A 21,568-nucleotide genomic window follows, 5' to 3' on the forward strand; every position below is an offset into this window, starting at 1 on the left:
GCTCCCTCGTCTTTCTTCTCATCCGCCATGGGAGGCCGTTGGGATTTTCGAGGCTGGTCTTGCAAAGGTTCGACCAGTTCAAGCCCTAACTCCTTATATCCCGACCTTGTTGGGGACATGCAAAGAAAAACAAAGAAAAAGCAGACCGCTCTGATACCACTGATCCGGATTTAGACAGGAACGCAACAAATTACAGAGATAACCACAAATACAGAGATGCGATAACCATAAATACAGAGATGCACCGGAAATAATACTTCATTTCATTAATGGAAAATACCGAAATATGCTTACAACCAGAAATGGAAATAAACCAGCTAGGGCGATGGTAGCTTATCTCTGAGAAGAGATGTGCGGCTACATGCCTCTGAACTGTTCCGAACTGTATTACAATGAGGCTCGAAGGCCTATTTATTGTTGAGAAACAATGGAAAACCCTTCACATCCCGAAACCTAACCCTAGAAGATGAAACGCCAAATTGTGGGCCCCGTTTGGGTAAATTGGTACATCAATTTCCCGGGGTCGTAACTTTGGCATACGATCTCCGTTTGACGCGTACGATAGCTCATTAGAAAGATCTATCCGAGTACTACCACTTTGGGAGGCAACATCGGTCCATGGACCCATGTTGCCCCAGAATCCCAAAAAAACGTCGTTTAGGGCCTCAAAACGGCTCCGGAAGTTCAGGACCCGAAAAACTGCTAAAAATAGTAAACTGTGCTGTAATTTAGGAAACTGAAAAGACTGAAAGAGACAGTTGTGGGGGTCCAAATGGGTTGGTGGGTGGCCACCAACATCCACCTGGATCACTTGCCCAACTTAAGTAGAAGGAAGAAGCACAAAAGGCCCAGAGAATGGGTGAGAGAATCAAAACCCTAGAGAAGGATTTAACATTATAGAAACCACTTGGACAAACCAAGGAAATGCTGTGGGCCAATATCATTGACTCCATCAATGATATTTGGCCATCAATCCAAGTTATTTTTCAACAAACAGAGCCGGTAAAGATAGCTACAGAAGCTATCTAGAAATTGAAGGAGGAGTTGGGAGATAAGCCAGAGGATGCAAATAGACTCATCCACTTCCTCAACAATAAGAATAGATATGAGCTCCAGGAGCTAAATATAGAAGATAGGACTGCTACTGTTTTAGAAATAAGGAACGTCCTTTCCAAAAGGAACCTTATGCTTAATTTGGAAGAAAAGTGCCACAATATGCAGGTAGCCATTGATAGCTTCATGGCTAAATTTTAGATTTTGAGGGAGAAGGGTCTACCTAGTCCTATAGTAATCAATGACAAGCTCATGACACGGTTGCACTATGGTGATAGACTTAGAAAATTGTCTAAGGAACAAGCCTATTCATCATCCATAAAATCCTTGCCAATAGGCAAACTGTTATATGGGACATTTGAAAACTTGTTTTTCCTTGACCATGAAGTAAAAAATTTGTTCCTCACCAAGCCTAATTTTGCAAAGTATACCGAGGCTGATGAAATCTACATGAGAATGGTGAATGTGAAATTACCTGATGCAGAATGGTGGGAGAAAATGACAAATATACTGTAATAAATTTACATCAGAAAGTTACTGCACAATAAAAATGAAGACAGCTAGGTATAATAGGTGAAAACAAGGCAGAAGAGTCAAAGAGTATCAGAGTTAAAGAGTATCAGTTGAAGGATGAAAGTAAAGAAGACTCCAGCATGAAACTCTACAACTGCAAGCCAGCATAAAGGGCTACAATTCAGCAATAAAGGCCAGCACAACCATAACAAAAGGGATACCATGAAACACTTCATCAACTGTCTCTATCTTCTTGTAAGGAGATATTTTGTACTTCCTAGATTAAATCTCAAGTTGTTTTGATATATTTTGTACTAATTTTTTGTATAAATACTTCACAATTCGAAGTATGTAGGGTGGATTCTTAAAGATTTCTATAGCTTTCTTGATCAAATACTGTAAGCTATTATATCACTGTTGGACCAGCAAGCTGGATTATTGAATAAAGAAAATACATTTATGTGGATTCATGTGTAGTGTGAAATACAGACAAGTATTTTCTTTTGTGTTGTGACTTTTCTTTAAAAGTTTTTCCATAATCTTAAATGTATCTGAAATCTAAATGCTATAATATGGAATGATATCTCAAAACTTGCTTCATTGAACTCTGTTTTGGCTATTATGCATTTTTTATGTTTTCTGCTAAATTATCTAAGTTAAGGAATTATTGATTGCTCCTTAGTTCATGTAGATTCCCTCTGGTCTATAGTAAAGGATTATTAACTGCCCTTTGCTCATGATCATCCTTTGTTCCTCCTTTTAATCCTGGTTTGAGGATTCTTAAGTGCTCTCTCACCCTAGTTAAGACCATTTCACCCATTTGACCTAAAAACCTGTGTTTCACTTTGCTAGCTTTCCCATTGAACACTCCCTTTAATGATTTAATCCCAGTTCTACTACCCTTCTATGACTCCATAACCCAATAGCCAGAGACACCATTCTATCCATCTGTTTAAGGATTCCACCATCCAATTTCCAAAACAAACCCAAAAACCCCTGAACTTTAAGAACTACCCTAAAATCACAGCAAACAAAGCTAAAACATAAAGAGAGAGCCCTCTCTGAGTCATAGGTTGCCTAGAGCCTATACTTAAAAGATTGGTTTGAAGTTACCTCGGTATTTTCCTTCTTTTGATAACTTCTAGGGAAAATTTCTGAGTTATAACAGGGTGAATGATAATAATGTATGGCTCGTTTGTGTGCTTACGATGAGTTTCATTTGCGTGCTTACATGCATGGATGGCTCAAATTTTCACTATTTAACATGATTTAAAATTGGTTAAGATACTTTACGAATGATAGACCTAGTTTTATATGTTTATAGTCGAGCTTGATGAATGAACAATTTTAAAGTATGATTATGGTATTGAAAGTTTAGATGATGGCTTTTAGTGGTGTGGTCATCATGGCTTATAAATATGATGCAAGGGTTGAAAGGAGTAATGGTGGATAAGTAAATTTTGAATCCTATGTTTAACTGTGTGCCAATAGGCCTCTTCTTCCATACTATCCTCATATTACATTGCTCATATAAAAATTAAATTATGAGTTGTATGATTTCTATGCATAGTCTATTTGAGGACATAGCTTAATAAAATACAACTAATGCCAATAAAGACAATCTATCCAAGGACATAGATTAATTCAATGAATTTTATGCTTATAGAGATTTTAAGAAAGGATGAAATATGAAGGGAAGAAATGTTGAACCCTTATGAGGTAACAGACAAACAATAATAGATAAAATGATAAGTGCCCTTTCCATAGATCATGGCCAACATGGGGAAGGATCAAAATAAAAGTATATAAATTGAATCTCTATTAATCACAAGAAAAAAGTTCATGACATTCTATCAACAGTATCAGAAATTGATGGTTAATTAATATGTTTCCATCCTAGAACAAACTCTGAAGGTTTTCCTGATTTGTATCTATTCATGAATTTTTCCCATGAAATATCGTTAATCTCATGAAAGACAAGCCATTTTACATGGTGTTAGACTATGTATGTTGATTATTTATACATGTATTTCAATTTTTTATTTTTGCGTTGATTGGTGCATCTAAATGGAATAATGAAATTCAATTTTGGAGGTGGTTTTTCCACTTGTTGAACAGTTTAATTCTCCCTTCTTGGGAAAATCCTTCAAATATACACTATTGAGGGGAACTAAACTTTACCAGGTCATTATGCAAATATTCAATAGCAACATGCATACTTTATTAGATATGCATAGTTTGGAACCTACAGGTTTCTCTTTGAGTGAAGCAGTATGCCAATACTTGTAACTAAGATATGCAAGAGGCACAAATAATATTTCCAATCTAGACTAAACAAGGTTCAGGGTTGTGATGTGTGTGCACGCATGCAATACAACTCATTGTATACATGTTGGAGAAGACATCATACATTATTAATTTTATGACCCTAATAAGTAGGTCAATGGGAATGACACCCAAAAGGACATCTAGTGTAAATACACAATGGGAGTGTAAAATCAACTCTTAGTGCCTCTCAATTAATAGCAGAAAGATAGTATTAAATGCAAGCTCAAGGGAAAGTTCTCAAGTTCACTCAAATTCCAATGTGTCAACTCAAAGTATGCAACCTCAAACTCCACAACCTTGATGTGCATATCAATTTAGATATAGATAGGTTTTTGTTAGTAATATCTCACAAATAGGAACCTTTCAAATCTGCAACAAGAAGAAGATGCTTCTAGTAGAATGATTGTAGATATTACGAATGTACTTCTTGTGGGAATTGATAAGATTGAAATGATATGTATGCTTCTACTATATATAAACAAAGTATACATGCTTTATGAGAACAGAAATGAAAAAAATATTAGATATAGTGGTGCTTGATGAATTTGAAGTAGAAATAGAGGAATTCAAAGCACTGTAATGACTAATAATAATTGTACACTAGATTTGGAACATGACTTGTCCGAATTAATTAACAATTTTTTGGTAAAACAAAAGGCTTCGCATTAATACAACCTATGATGGTGGAATAATTAAATGTACACCCTATCGTTATAATTGGTAAACTAGTTAAAGATAATTATAATGATTTGAAATGAGGATAGAATACATAATGCATTTTGAACGACTCATAGCTGAAACTCTATCGATGCTTCAAGGATTTTTTGTCAAAGTACCCATATTTATAAGAGTCATACTTATGGAATCTTATAAACCAGTAAGCGGTTGTTATACATTACATTATATCCCTTAATGATCAAAAGTAGTCTAAACCCAACAATTTAAAAATAATGAGCTCATGATAGTCTAAGGATCTTATTCTAGTAGTAAAATTATGCATGCATCAATTAAGGTGTGACCTATAAAATGTTCTAGGGATTGAAGGGAGAGGATAAGAAACCATTCAAAAACTCATTGTTAATAGGATGCTTCAACCATATTGGATGGATAAGTGGTACTGGTAATCAAGATTCTTGTGCACAAAGATAATTGGTTTTGATAAAATGATATCTAGCAATCTATTCAAATTAATTGACAATCATATAATCTAGCATGCATATTTTGTACCATTATTTCCTACCAAGAAATATGGGAGAAGTATACCTGTCAAATTGCATTGATAGTGGTTTCTGGGTTAGAATATGGAAACATAACAATAGTTGCATAAACCACACGGAAATTTACCTTAATGAATTTGATAATTGATCTTGTTTAAAATAAATGAGTTATACTCTTTTGTCTTCTAGGTGGTGATTTAATATTTAAGGTGGGGTGTCAACATGTTGATAACCTATGCTTAAACCCTAGGACACATAGTACCCTGCAAAATTACGAGATTGGGGAATTTGAGAACATTGTAACCTTCATTTATGACTCAAGTATAGGAGGTGTATGTACTTGCATACTGATTGTTCGATGCTTCTGGATATACACTAAATTACTCATGGCCAAACAGGTGTTGGGAGTAGTGTTAAAAATCGCAAACGAGAAATCATATCACATAAATGAATTATGTGTGGTGTACTTTTGAGTACCAAATAATTATTTTCACATCTAAAGACAAGGTTAAGGTTGTTATTAAACTTCAAATATAACATTGAAGTCCAGACTAGACTAACTGTCATAGTCAATACCCTACTTTATGATTGGGCGGACGTCATATTCCAGTGTTATTAGGACCTTTTCTAGTGACAGAATCAATCCCAAAAGCCAAATTTCTTGGTATTCTAAAGTTGAATTATGTAGGATTACCTCTGTGTTATCATTTTCTCTCCTTGTTGAAATTGTCCTGCAACCAAAAGATATATGAACAAGATTAGCTGAATAGAAGCACTCAAATACTTTGACATGAATTTATTCATTTATGCTCTATTGCAGAAGTTGAACAGGTCCATTAATTCTCTATTCTCCAATTGACAAATCGAGCATGTTTTGAATGGACTTAACTAAAAGTAGTGTGAATAAATAATTAAAGGAATTTTTGGTGATGACTTGATGTTATGTTAATAATACTAACATTGTTTGAAAACATGTGGATAATGTACATGTCATGCAAGTGATGCTATGACATTTGGTACTGTGTACATATTGTACAGGCAATACTATGTACATGTGGTACATATGGTACTGGTGGGGATGCATGTATTGCATGGTGTTGTCTGACATGTATAGATGTTTGTGTGTGATGCACACTATGTGTATGTACACATGGTTAAGGAGAAGGCAATGGGTGTTTGTCTGGTATGGAAATTAATTCGAAGTGCATACAAAATAAATACTAGGATGGAAGCTAAGGATTTATTAAAGGATAAGTATCAGTATTTATTAGTTTTAATATGCATGTGATTTATGATTCTATCTAGAATGATTACATGTGATCTATGATTGGGTTGATGATGGTTACATGCGATTTATGATTTTGATGGTTATGTTTTGAGCTAACCTAATGTGATATTTTTATACATGTTGATTTGGTCAAATATGCTAGTTTGATTGTTGTGACTAATGCAGGGAGATTGCAGGAAGAAAATGTTCGGCAAGAATACAAACGCAGTGCAAGAACATGCATTTCTTCCTATAATAAATACAGTGAAATTGAAAATGAGGAATCATAGTTAAATGGGAGGAAACATTAACTCGTAGTTACTCAAATAGTAATACTATTATATCAAGTTATGACATTAACTATGGTAAACGAATTTGAGATTTTTAAGGCATCTAACGTCTCTCACAAAATTTATTGAAACAAATGTTATATGTATGAATTAAAGGATATTTGTTGGTAGAACTCCTTTGTAACCTATATATATCAGAATATCTATTCAGGTGAGAAGGCCATGGGAACTTGTAATTTTAGAAGCAAATACAAGAGAACGATGAAATAAATTGTAATATTCAACAATACACTGAGGACAGTGTGAATTTAAGGGGGGGAGTATGTATGCTATCGTGCCAGACCAAAGCTAGACTAAGTTGTAATAGAAAATCTAGGTATGAGAGGAAAAAATGGGAGTAAATGTTTTATAAACAAATAAATAAAGATAATTTGTTGGGTCCCTATAATACTAGCGATTACCCCATTAATATTGTTGTGCCCCTATTATCCCCATATTGTTATTACTGTGCCCCATAGAATCCCTCTATTGTTATTTTTGTGGCTTTATATTATTATTATTGTTAGGTCGGCGGGGTTATATTGTGACTCCTTAGACTCTTATATATAGAAAGGAGGTTTTGTCATTTGAATCATCGAAGAATTGTTCAGTTATGTAATGTAAAGGAGGTTTCCCCCTCGAAGAGGCTGAATTCTAGGGCGTTGATCTATCTTTTCTATCTTTTCTTGAGCTAGTTTCATAACATTTGGTATCAGAGCTTTGGATTCTAGGGTTTTGCTACTCCAAACAGGTCATCGTGGCATTTTCGCTATAACTGTTTTTTCTATGACGTTTCAGAAGCTAAAAAAAACATTTGAGAAGAAATTGCACTGAATCTTGGGTCAGAATTTCAGATCTTTTCGCACTATATTTGTGGAGAAATGAGCTAAGGAAGTTCATCTTTCTGTAGACTCCTGAATTTCATTCCAAACAGGTGACCTGGGGAAAATCATCATAACTTTCACTCTGAGCATCAGATTGAAATTTCATAAGAAGGTACAAAAATAGGACGGACTGTAGTTTCGTTTATATATTTTTCAGAGCCAAAGGTCAAAACAGGGACACGTCGCACGTCGTACAAGTTAGCTCTACTGAACTAGTCTATAATTAGGTCACTATGGGAGATTTGACATAACTCTTCCTTGGAGAATCCAATTGGGATCAAACTGGTGGCATTGGAAATAGGACATAGATGGCTACTACAAATTGAAATTTTAGAATTGGATGATACAAAATTACAGAGATACATCAGAGGCAATATTGAGTTCCTACAAAGTGAAAAAAAGGTGTATAGATTCTTTTAAATTTTTTCTTAAGATCGGTTTGAAAATTTATTTTAAAGAAATTCAAAGGGAATATTAGAGCATTATTATCTGTAACTGATGCCCCGAGGAAAGAAAATGAAAACACCTAGTAAGAAACCTGAAAGCGCTAGCATGACTCATGAAGAAGAGGAAGAAATGCTACATGATATATCAAAATTACAAGAACAAGTGCAACAAATTTCACGCTCACAAAAGCTAACAGATGCTAAGATAAATTGTGTGGAATCTAAGATAAAGGGCATGGAAGCTAAGATGGATGATTTGAAGATAGATTTGAAGACATATTTGAAGAGAGACATGGCAGATTTGAAGACAGATTTGAAGACAGACGTGGCAGATTTGAAGACAGATTTGACAAATTTTCTACAAGAAATACTTACTAATGGTGAAAAGGTTGTAAAGAAAACTCATGATGCAAACAAAAGAAATGTTAATCATGATTTCATAGACTCTAATGTGGGATCGAAGACCCACCATATCCCAAAAATCAATATGAGGAAGTTTGATGGCAAGGATCCCGCAACATGGATATTACATATGGAGCAATTTTTCGATCTCAATAATATGAAAAACACACAAAAGGTACGTATTGCAACTTTATATTTGGAACCAAATCAGTTTGTGTGGTATCAATGGCTTTTCTCTCGTAGAAAAAATTATTACTTGGGCAATTTTTAAGGAAGAATTGACAGCACATTACGAGGATACAAAAAGCAACACTTTTTTTAGCCAATTAATAAGTCTCAAACAAAAGGGTTCAATAATGGAGCACATTGAAGAGTTCCAAAAATTGAACATAAAGGTAAAAAATATTCTAGAGGAGCATAGGATTGATGTGTTCATAGGGTCTTTAAAGGATAATATCCAACATGATGTTCGCCTTTAGGAACCTGATTCATTAAAGAAGGCATTCAGATTAGCAAGAAAAATGGAAAGCAAAATTATGGCAACCAGGAAGCATACCACTCACAACTATAAAGATGGAAGTGTTGTTGCCCCTAGATTTCCACAACCTATAAGGTTGACACCACAAAAATTGGAAGAAAAAAGAGAAAAAGGGCTTTGTTACAGTTGTGATAGCAAATACACTAAAGGTCATAAGTGTGCTGAGAAGAAATTATTCTACATAGATTGCGAAGAGGAAGAAGAAAAGGAGCAAGAAAGGTCAAAAGAAGAGGATATACTCCAAGAACAAAGCCTAGATAAATAAGAAATGAATCCGACCATATCTTGTAATGCATTGGCTGGAATTACCACTCCTCAAACCATCAAGATAGAAGGACAAATCAAGAAGAAAAAGTTAATAGTGTTGATTGATTCAGGAAGTACCCACAATTTTATTGGTTATAAGGTAGAAAAAGAATTGAATTGCTTCTTATATCCAGCACCAGAGTTTCAAGTGATGGTTGCAAATGGAGGAACAATAAATTGCTCTGGAAAGTGCCATAATATCAAGCTATTGATGGGAGAATATGTATTGACTAGCCCAATGCTTTCCATTCCAATGGGAGGTGCTGATGTTGTACTAGGAGTCCAATGGCTACAATCCTTGGGTACAATAGCTTTTAATTTTCAAGAACTTTTCATGAAATTTTCTATGGAAGGAAAGGAAGTTGAATTAAGGGGTATTGCAGGGAAACCAGGAAAGATAATCAGCTCTAACGGTATGACAAAGCTTCTAAAAAAGGAACAAAGGGGTGTAATTGCACAATTATGTTCGCTAGATGTTTCCACATTGGAATCATCTATTTCTCTAGATATCCAAAAAGTATTGAAAAATCATTCCAAGGTATTTGAGACTCCAAAGGTCTCCCACCTATTCGTGATCATGATCATGTTATTCATCTAATTCCAGGAAGTGTTCCTCCAAACATCAGGCCGTACAGATATCCCTACGCCCAAAAGAGTGAAATTGAACGTATGGTTGTAGAAATGCTAGAGGCTGGTATAATTCAACCAAGTCAAAGTTCTTTCTCTACTCCAGTAGTATTAGTGCACAAGAAGGATGGATCATGGCGCATGTGTCCGGGTTATAGGGAGCTCAACAAGCTCACTATTAAAGATAAGTTTCCCATTCCTGTCATTGATGAATTACTAGATGAATTGCATGGATCAATTTACTTCACCAAGTTGGATCTTCGTTCAGGATATCATCAAATCAGAATGAATACTGAAGACGTTTCGAAAACAGCATTTAGAACTCATGAGGGTCATTATGAATTTTTGGTCATGCCTTTTGGCCTTACCAATGCACCTTCAACATTTCAGTGTTTGATGAATTCCATTTTCAAACCATTCCTTAGAAAATTTGTGCTAGTATTTTTTGATGATATACTAATCTACAGTAAGTCTTGGAAGGATCATGTTGAACATGCTGACAGGGTGCTACAACTATTGGAGGAGAAACAATTATATGCAAAAAGATCCAAATGTTTCTTTGGAGTACAAGAGGTGGAATATCTCGGTCATATTGTATCTCATGAAGGAGTTAAAGTAGACCCTGGCAAAATTAAAGCCATTAAGGAACGGAAAATCCCCACATCCATAAAGCATATGCGAGGATTTCTTGGGTTGATAGGATATTATGGCAAGTTTGTTAAGAATTATGGCAGAATAGCAGCACCTTTAACAAAATTATTGAAGAAAGATACATTTTCATGGACTCCAGAAGCAAAAAAGGCCTTCAAACATCTTAAAGAGGCAATGTGCCAAGCACCGGTCTTAGCTACACCAGACTTCACAAAAACCTTTATTGTGGAATGTGATGCTTCAGGAAATGGAATTGGTATTGTTTTGATGCAAGATGAAAGACCCATTGCTTTTAAAAGTCGTCCAATCAAGGGAAAGCTTTTACACAAAGCTATTTATGAGAAGGAAATGTTAGCAATACTCCATGCACTTAAGAAATGGCAACCCTACCTAACGGGAAGACACTTCAAGGTAAAAACAAATCATGATAGCCTTAAATGCTTTCTAGAACAAAGATTATCCTCTGAAGAGCAACAAAAGTGGGTCGCAAAGATGTTGGGTTATGACTTTGAAATCATCTACAAAAAAGGGAAGCAGAATGTGGTGGTATATGCACTCTCAAGAAAGGATGAGGACGTGGAAGCATTGTTGTGCACCATTTCTATTATCCAACTAGATTGGATAAACGAAGCAAGGGAGGAATGGAAGAATGACGAAGAAGTGTGGGCACTTATTCGAAATTTACAACAAGATTCCAGTACGTCTGATAGATTTAGCTGGAAAAATGATTCTTTATGGTACAAATATCGCTTATACCTCTGTAAGAATTCCCAACTAAAAAAAAATATTCTTACGGAATTGCACATTTCTCCCTTAGGAGGGCACTCAGGATTTTTAAAAACTTACCACAGGGTTAAGAAGGAATTATTTTGGGATGGCCTTAAATTGGATATTCAAAGTTTGTGGCAGAATTTTTGGTTTGCCAACAAAATAAAGTTGAAACAGTTAAGACCCCGGGTCTATTACAACCTTTATCCATTCCAAGCCAACATTGGGAGGAGGTTTCAATGGATTTTATCACAGGTTTACCCAAGTGTGAGGGAAAGAGTGTCATCATGGTGGTAGTTGATAGACTTACCAAGTATGCAGGCTTTTGTGCATTATCACATCCATTTAAAGCCAGTACAGTATCTACTGCATTTATGGAAACAATTCAAAAGCTACATGGAAACCCAAAGACTATTGTAAGTGACAGAGATCCCATTTTCACTGGAAATGTTTGGACAGAATTATTTTCTTGTCTTGGTACTCAGTTATCTCATAGCTCATCTTATCATCCTCAATCTGATGGGCAAACTGAGATACTAAACAAATGTTTGGAAGGATATCTTCGTTGCTTTGTATTTGATAAATAGACACAATGGCTCAAATGGTTGCCTCTAGCTGAATGGTGGTATAACACTTCCTTCCATACATCAACAAAAATAACCCCATTTATGGCACTTTATGGATATCAGCCACCATCCATCACATCATATTTGAGAGAAAATTCTAAGGTTCAAGCAGTGGAACATCACATCGAACATCAACAACAAGTCCTGCAACTCTTAAAGGATAACCTCGTGTTGGCACATAATAGAATGAAACAACAGGCAAATCAACATCACAACGAAAGAATTTTTGATGTAGGTGATTGGGTATTCTTACGGCTACAACCATATAACCAAATTTCCCTCAAGCAAGCTAAGAAGGATAATAAATTATCACCAAAGTATTATGGCCCGTACAAGGTGTTGCAAAAGATCAGTACTATGGCATACAAATTGCAGCTTCCTGCAGCTTCTCGATTGCACCCAGTTTTCCATGTTTCATGTTTAAAGAAGGTTATATGCGACAAGCTCCCAGTTCAAACAATATTTCCAGAACTTGACGAGGAAGGAAAAATTATATTGGAACTGGAAACAGTCACAGAAACAAGAACTCGCCAACTATGAAATCGATCAATTTCAAAGTATCTTATCAAGTGGAAGAACTTATCCACTGAAGATTCCACATGGGAGGATGAGAATTTTATACCGAAGCATCCATAACTACTCAAGCGTTGAGGACAACACTTTTTTGAAGGAGATGGGCATGTTGGGTCCCTATAATACTAGTGATTACCCCATTAATATTGTAGTTGCACCCCTTATTAATATTGTTGTGCCCCTGTTATCCCCATATTGTTATTACTATGCCCCATAGAATCCCTCTATTGTTATTTTTGTGGCTTTATATTATTATTGTTAGGTTAGCTAGGTTATATTATGACTCCTTAGAGTCTTATATATAGAAAGGAGTTTTTTTCATTTGAATCATCCAAGAATTGTTCATTTATGTAATGTAAAGGAGGTTGCCTCCTTGAAGAGGCTGAATTATAAGGCGTTGATCTATCTTTTCTATCTTTTCTTGAGCTGGTTTCATAACATAATTTAAATGCTTAGAAATCAAGACACCAAGAGATGAGGTTCTTTCCAAATAAAATCCCATTGGTGAATGGGAATGGATAATTCTTTCATGACAAGACTTCTAGATAAAATTCTAGACAAGCTTAATGGAATGGGATATAAATATGCATTAAGTATCTTAGCAAGAGAAAGATGCTAGGGTTAAGAAAAAAACATAAAAGCCTTGCAGGAGAGAAAGATGAGCTTTTATGAGAAAATCCTAGGCAAGTGGATAGAAATATCCACAATAGAGGGATGCCGCTAAAGGAAACCATATCATGAAAGGTGGAATTAAATAGCCATTGAAGATATCAACAAGAAGGAGTGGATCAAAGGGCAAGAACTCTTAGCTCGAGGGTGAACTAGAGGAAGTAAGTTCTAGATTGGGTGGCAATGCTCGATTTTCCAAGTGATACTCTTCCAGCTAATTTAATTTGATTTAATTGCATATGATGTTCTAGATGTTTTGATTCCTTACACATTATGTGTTGATTATTTTAACATATGAATATATTTGCATGTGATCTAGTTGCCTATAAGATGATTTAATACTTATGCATGTGACAACTGTTGAATATAAATTTAATTGAAGTAAATTTAGTGAATTGGAGCATAGTAGGTGGTTGTCAGTATTGTGTAAAGAAGGTATGTGATAGATTTATATTCAAAATTATGGTACATAACACTCTATCTATTGTTTTAAATGCAACAAATGTCGAGTGAGGTAAGACAAATGATTTTCTTCTAGTTCAAAAAGAACTATAAATTATTCTTCCATTGCTTTCTACAAAATAAGATGAGATAAAAAAGAGAGAATGAATAACTGTTTACTATTAGCTATGAATTTTTCCAAAAAGGAAAAAGAAATTATATTTCTAAATGTTCCAACCTATGATGGGATGGTGAAGAGCCATTTATCTAGATTCTTTAGGAAAAAAAGACCAAAAATCTCTGATGATATAATAGATAGGTACAATACTGACCCCATAGAGACTCATGAGGGGAATCACACTAGTGTCAAAAAATGAAATAAGTGAATCCTTCAAATAAACAACATAGACCTATCCATAGAAGAACTACATTTTATTACTGCATCTATTAAGTGTTTTATCTATAAGACATTTTCACTTATAAGATTAAGGTTTGATTCCCTAAGTTACTTAAGCTTTATCTTTATTTCTCTTGTATGTTTTGCGTGCACCATGATCTCAATGAAACTAGTTAGGCTTCCACTATGATCCTCAATATGACTGGAAATCATGCCACATGTAACCGTAAAAATTGGCACATAAGATGCTGAGGATTGGACATGGATGTTGAATTATGCATGGACACAATTCAATATATGCACATTTATATCTTATTAAACATATAATATTGTAGTGGATGGGCACAAATATTGGATCATTGTTGCAAGCTAGAAAATTTAGAGCACCTAATTTTTTTATATCAAATAATATTGGCGTCTTAAGAATCTAACCTTGAACCCTGCCATGAATATCACATGTTGTGATGTTAGAGTGCAAGGGTTGACTTAGTTGGAGCATGCCTACATGGAAAATAGTATTTTCCATCACATGTGATGGCATGAAATAGATACCTACTTAGTTATGTTTTAATTAATATATGTGCATGAATATACATAGAAATTTTCCATATCTAATGTTACATTACAAGATGATTATTTCTTGTAAACTACGAACTCATGGCTATTGTTGGACACCTAATCCTAAATCGGTTAGTGTGAAAGCCGAATAGACCAAAGCAGTCCAAGAGACCTTGGGATCTGAAGCCCAAGAGTCACGTATTGTACTATAAATGTATATCTCATGTTAATAAAAAATGTATTGCATGTTTTATCTTTCATATCTCTCTTGTTGTCCATGTGTGTTTAACATGGTATCGGAGCCATAATGTGTGGCATGTGTAGTTTTCTTCCTCGGGGTTTATCCTTTAGTTAAAAAAATGAGATGTTGTTATTCCCTGAGCAACCAGTCTGAGCTGCCTTGAATAGTGCTGGCCTTGTCTTCATTACCTGTAACGCTCCATTAATTATGCCTGCCTGTTCTTCTGAATACAATAATCGCTCTCTGACTGTCATAAACATTTAAAAAAAGAGCGTCATTACACCTGCGCCTCTACTGCCTGACAATTCACCTGATTATTCTCACCTACGTTACTGAATGTGTTTGAATAGCCATTAAACTTGAACGCTGTGGCACGCTGTATCGGAGCACAGGTCCCAGGCTCCTTTTTTGGCGTGACTTGTAACTCCTCTGTCCCATACTCTACCATAACGCATATGTCTGCTATTTTGCATCCGTTGGTTAACGCCTGACATGGTTAACGTCTGACATGGTGAACGTTTGAGATTCTTCAAACTGAGGCTGCGTGAATGGTGGAAGGAGCCATTTCATTTTTCTGAAAAAAAAAAGACAGTAAAACTTTCAGGCATTGATGGTATGGAGTCGTTATGGTCTACGGATGTTGAATGAGCAACTACAGTTGTGGTTATTGCTCGAGAAACAAGCCTGTGGTTTTTCAGCAGTTAAATCGGCCTCGAGATGCATTACGCTGGTGTAAACCGCCTAAAAACCTCAAGAATTCCAGAAGGAATAAGCCATCCCGAGCCATCATCCGAGCTAGGTCATCGTCACTGTAAAGATCCATCTTCCGACGCCGGCCTTCTTCGTTAATCAAAGGACATTGCAACCGAATATACCAAGCTCGAAGCTCACTCGTAAACACATCAACTCTCATGCTGTTCACCAACTCCTTGAAATAACAGTCTTCATAGCGTTCATAGATGAGACTGCCTTTAATTATTTCTGACTCATCTAAGTCAGGTCTGTGATAAAAAGGGCCAAGAGGAAACTTCTGAGGCGCATACAGTTTCTCCTGCTTACTTTGGGAGATAGCAGGCGAGTCATTGGAAATGTGGGAGATGTTTTGGGGGTGTGTGCCAGCCTGATCGATTACTATTTCAGTTGGCTGTGCCGAGTAAACACGATCGGCGGGCCTATTCCATACCCAAAACCTTTTAAAAAGGTCAACTAGTCCGTGGATACTGGAGATGGTTCGGATGCCTCTTCCAGCCTTCTCTTCTCGCTTTGGTGAGTAAGTGGGCATATCTATAAGCGAACTAATCCTCCTTGGCACCGGCGAATTCCAAAACCGATATGATTCAAGGGTTCTCTAAGAGGAGCTCCAAGGAAATTGTATATTGGGTGGCATATAATTCCAGCCCACATAAGTAGTTGGTCCTCCATATTCTGGTATAGCCTAAGAAATTTTTTACCTTGGAAATGGGCACGCTAAACCAGAGTAGGTAGTCTTTGTAACTTATTACAGTTTAAATTATGAATGGCGCTGTTGATTGAATAATATAACACATTGAATGCAGTTGAATGCGTGATAAATTGGTACTGTGGGAAAATCGATGTATATCAAAATCGATTAAAGCATTTTCTGCAGTGGTGTTGAATTTGTAATGATGCCTTCGATAAGCCATTGCCATTAATAATGATTGTGTTCAATGCATTCACCTGTTGTTTGATTGCCTGATGAGAATTGCATCACAGGTCAAAAGTGCAGTGGAAAAGCAATGTAACGGTTTTTCTGGATGTTGAAGAATGTATCGGTTCATTTGCAATCGATCATCAGAGTTCTGCTGGAGAGCAAACAACGTTTTGATAATCCAGAAATGACATGCCAGAAGGTGCGATCCAGAGTTGATAAAAGTTTGATGAATTAAATCTGAATTGACAGCGTGGACAGAAATGTTGAAGACGCAGTTTGCCAGAGTATTTGTAAGGTTAAGCATGTTAATGCAATTCCTGTGGACGATGATTTGCTGAAGAAAACGTTAAATACGATGTAGGAGTTGCAAACAAGAATGAAGTTGCAAGTGGAAACCGGACGCAGGTTTGAAAAGTCTTGCTAGTTGCTCTATTCCTGGACACTATTGAAATGAAATCGAATTGTTGGATTGAACTGTAAGAGCGCAGGGTGAAAGTTTGTAAAAAAAAAAAATGGAAGTTATGATGAAAACTTGGGATAATTTGTACTAATCATGGTTTTATAACCATTATTGTTTTGTACAAAGAAGTTTCCAAAAGTAGTTGAATTTTCCAGAAGTGGATTTTCTTAACAAGTGATTGAATGGTATTTTGATATGATCAAGCAATGTGATTCCGGGAAATACAGGTTGCTGCATCAACGTATGAAAGTTCTTGAGAAGTAATTCTCGGTTATGCATTCGAACAGTGTGAGTAGTTTGAATAATTTGAGAAGTACATTAAAGCAGCGAGTCATTTGCTACATTGAAATTGGTATTGTGCTGTCTGCTACAGTGACTTGGTGATATTGGCATCCTGCTACTCATCTAATAGTTGCAATTATTTATCATTTTATAGACCAATTTGTAGCTGAAGATAACATCACTTCTCTGATTATATTGGTTTGAAATGGATAGAATAGATGATGTATTGAAACTACTGAATAATTTAATACTTTCCACTGTTGATGAGATGGTTAAGATCAACAAAACCTCTCTTTCCAATATCAAAATTTGTCTCCAAAATGCACATGAAAATATTGAGTTTTTGCAGCTTGAGACAAAGCTGCAGCAAGAAGAACTACAGCAATGGAGTCATCATTCTGAACCTGTTTCTGTTCAGAAGATTGAAACAGACTCCCATAAACAGCAAGTCAATAATGTTACAGTTCATTCAGATAAAGCAGCAGTTGTACATGCAGATGCAGAAACTCAGTGTGCACTTCCCAAGCCCATCATCAGACCTTGGGAACAACTTGTCCACAATAGGCACATAACTGGTCTTGGATATGACAAAGACTTGTCCTTTCATATTCCAAACTACTCAAAGCCCATTGAATTTCAGAGTGTCGGATTCATTCATGACAGTTCACCTGCTCCTCATGATAGTTCAGCTTCAGCTATTCCAGATTTTGCCCCTCTTCCACAGCAACAACAACAACAAAAACAACAGATCGTGAAATGCCAACACTGTGACCGAGTTGGCCATTTGAAAGATCACTGTTTTGATCTTCATCCATGTAAGCACTGTCATAAAACTAGCCATTCTTCACACAGATGCTTCAAAAGCAAACGTCCTGCAAGAACAAAGATTCATCTTGGATGGATCGCTTCTTGGCAATGGGCATCAACAGCCAAGAAGATATTCCAAACACCTGTCAAAACTTGTTCCAGAATATTGAACAGTCTTGCAGTTGAGTTTTCTCCATCATCTCACCTTGTATTTGACAGGGGGGGAAATGATGGTCATCTACAAGCTTCAAAGCCACATCAAGCGAGCCTGAGCCACAACCTACCACACCAGTTTCAGAGTGGTAGCCAGAGACAAAGATGCCTGAACATGCCTTCAGTTAGCAATCTGGGACACTTCCTCTAGCAGAAGACTTCAGCTTCTTGCCAGTTTTGGAAGAGTTGCGGGAACAAAATTGAGAACACTTCCTCTAGGAAAAGACACCAGCTTCTAGCCAACTTTGGAAGAGTTCCAGGAATTGCATTAAGCATTCCAGAGTTGTTGGTCATCCTTAAACCATCACAGGTTGAGACTTCCCTTTTCAAGTTGAAGTTTTACCTTTTATGCGGGGTGAGACCTCCCTTTTATGGTTGAAGGTTTCCCTCTTTAAAACAATAGGATCACTTCCTCTAGCAGAAAACTTCAGTTTCTTGCCAGTTTTGGAAGAGTTCCGGGAACTGCACTAAGCGTTCCAGTGTTGGTGGTCATCCTTAAACCACCGCCCTTTATACCAACATTTCATAGAGCACATTCAGCCTAGTGCAGCCATGCATTTTTTGCACATTTTGTATTACAGCTCTCTTCTTGGACTCATACATAACCCTTCAGATTAAGGGGGGGAATGTTGGACACCTAATCCTAAATGGGTTAGTGTGGAAGCCGAATAGACCAAAGCAATCCAAGATACCTTGGGATTTGAAACCCAAGAGTCACGTATTGTACTATAAATGTATATCTCATGTTAATAAAAAATGTATTGCATGTTTTATCTTTCATATCTCTCTTGTTGTCCATGTGTGTTTAACAGCTATTTCCACCTAGCAATCTGTAGCAAGATTGTATCCACATCCTTAATGTATTAAGAAATGCATATGAAAATTTGTAGATTTACAAATTTTAGAGAGTGAACAATTTGAAACTCCAAAGAGAGATTTTGGATAGTGATTATTGTTGTTTCTTGTTGTTTACATGCATTGGCATAACAAGATATCACATCCAACACAACTCAAACTAGGAGAGAAGACTTAGAAGTTGAAAAGATAGTACAACACACTTCAATTACATAAATTTAAATATTTAGTGGAGCTAACTCTAATTTTACATGAATTTATAAATTTAGTGGAATATACTCCAATCTAACATGAATGTATAACTAGTTTTTCAAAAATTAATTATGATGTAAGTTATGTTAGAAAAATAGAGAAAACACATTATGAAACACACAAATCACTTGATATCTTTATTCATCACAACAGTTACGAATATATAAAACATATATCACATAGATCACATACTTCAATGAATCTAGATCCTAAGAAAGTGGATTTATGACTAGGAAATGACACAACTGCAACTCAAACATATGGAACAACAACTTCTAGATTGACACCTAAGACTCCTAGATTAACACCTAAGTCTCTTCATCTGTTAGGTAGTTTCATAATACTTATAAAAAATAAATGGCATGTGCTTAGTGTCTAGATGTGAACACATGAAACCATGGTAATTTGTTTTCAGAAGTAGAAATATGTGCCTAACACTTTCAATAATGATATAGAAGACTAATGAGCTTTATTGTAAATTGTATGCAGATTTTTGATGAACGTTGGCCAAGAATTATTGCAGGCACTTCACAACTTGATAAAATCAAAGCAGTACAGAGCATGGCAAAAGACACTGGAAAAGATAATGTTCAGAAATTTGGAACTTTGTGTGGATATGAAGCATGGTAGGTTTGCAAAGTATGGAATTATTCAATATCACATTGTATGCCTGAAAATGAATGTCAGATCCTTGGAGGAGTTTATCAAGTATTTCCTCCATCTCTCCAGTGAGAAAGTTGAACAAGCTCAAGCTCAAACATAGGCATCTAAGATTTCTCTTGATGTTGAGGACTTAGAGGTAGAGAAGATGCTAGATGACTTGATGCTTAGTTATTTCAGTGGAGAGAAAAGGAAAGACAAGTGTGATCGGGAACTACTTACCCCATGGTTTAAGTTTCTTTGGGAAACCTATAGGACCGTATTTGAAATACTTAGTGAATCATAACAATTCAAAGCTGGAAACATCAAATGCTGTGAGTGCATATTAATTTGTATAATTTTATAGTAATGGTTGTTAACATGCATTCCACTTAATTACTAACAACTCCAAATTTCCTGCCCCAATCCTAGTAGTGGATGCACTAACATTGATTGGTCCTAAGCTATCTTGTTTGAGGAGCTTTAAATGTTTGTCTATGGCAAGTTTGGAAGAGTTTGTTCTATATGTTTTGTTTCAATGACAAAGTATATATTTTGTTTCAATGATAGAGACACATGCTGCACTCCTTCTAGCATGTGTAGTGGATATAACATTTAATGATTACATGAAGGAAAAATATTGTGTTCTTTTTTAGTTTCCTGTTAAAAAAAATTTTGAATGAGGTCTTTATTATAGTAAGGCTAACTACAATCCTAATTGTATTGATAGGTGACTACACATTGATCCTTTTAGTTCTGTTTGTAATATAAATGGACAATATAGTTCTGTCCACTTAGTGAGATAATACACAAACATCTTGTGAATTTCAATAAGTATAGGGATCAAAGAGATAGGCCTGACCTGAATCTCTGTGAGAGTTTGTAGCTTTACCTTGATACAAGGTTTGAGCAATTGAAGACTACAACTGAGCTTGAGCTCTCACAAGTTGGTGAGATAAATTTTATATTTGTAATATATTTTTTCCTTATACTATTTCTTATGATGGATGGCATATGATATGTAGGAATATTTTCACTCTATAGAAGATATTCATGGCCTTATGTGTATGGTCGAGATTCCGAGGAAGACTCCTAAACCTCAAATGATGGAAATATGCTATTCAAAGTTTAAAAATATATTTTGGATATTAGAAAGTCATTTGTATCATGCTTATTAATGGCACAAGCTCTATATCCTCTAGAAAAGATACAATAAATACTCAACATAGAAGGCTTTGCAGTTGATGGCATCATCTGGATTGTTGGCTACCATTTCTATTATGCTTTATGATCACAAGCATGGGGCTCACCATTTTGAACTGGAGAATGAGAAGGAAAGAAGTTCAAGAATGGGAAGTCTTTTGGGATTTAGTTTGGATTCTAAAATGCATACCAGAGAAGTGGTAAGTTATTTCGATGAAAAGGTTTAAGTTCATCTATCACTATTCGAGATGTTTGCATTTGTATAGGTTTTTCTAGTATAAGTATTATATTTTATGCTTAGTTCAAGTTGTTTTCTTCTAATATGTCTAATAATAATATGTTTTTTTGGCA

The 21,568-nt window shown here is 35.7% G+C and overlaps 1 pseudogene; it reads left to right on the top strand.

Annotated features, from left to right (window-relative positions):
- Positions 1–16,394: 16,394 nt before the first annotated feature.
- Positions 16,395–21,444, top strand: LOC149139590 (eukaryotic translation initiation factor 3 subunit A-like; annotated as a pseudogene).
- The last annotated feature ends 124 nt before the right edge of the window (positions 21,445–21,568 follow it).

Source organism: Pinus tabuliformis, chromosome X (genome assembly GCF_031772625.1).
Source record: "Pinus tabuliformis cultivar Carrire ecotype Pingquan chromosome X, CPIR1, whole genome shotgun sequence".
In the NCBI taxonomy this organism is placed as follows: Eukaryota; Viridiplantae; Streptophyta; class Pinopsida; order Pinales; family Pinaceae; genus Pinus; species Pinus tabuliformis.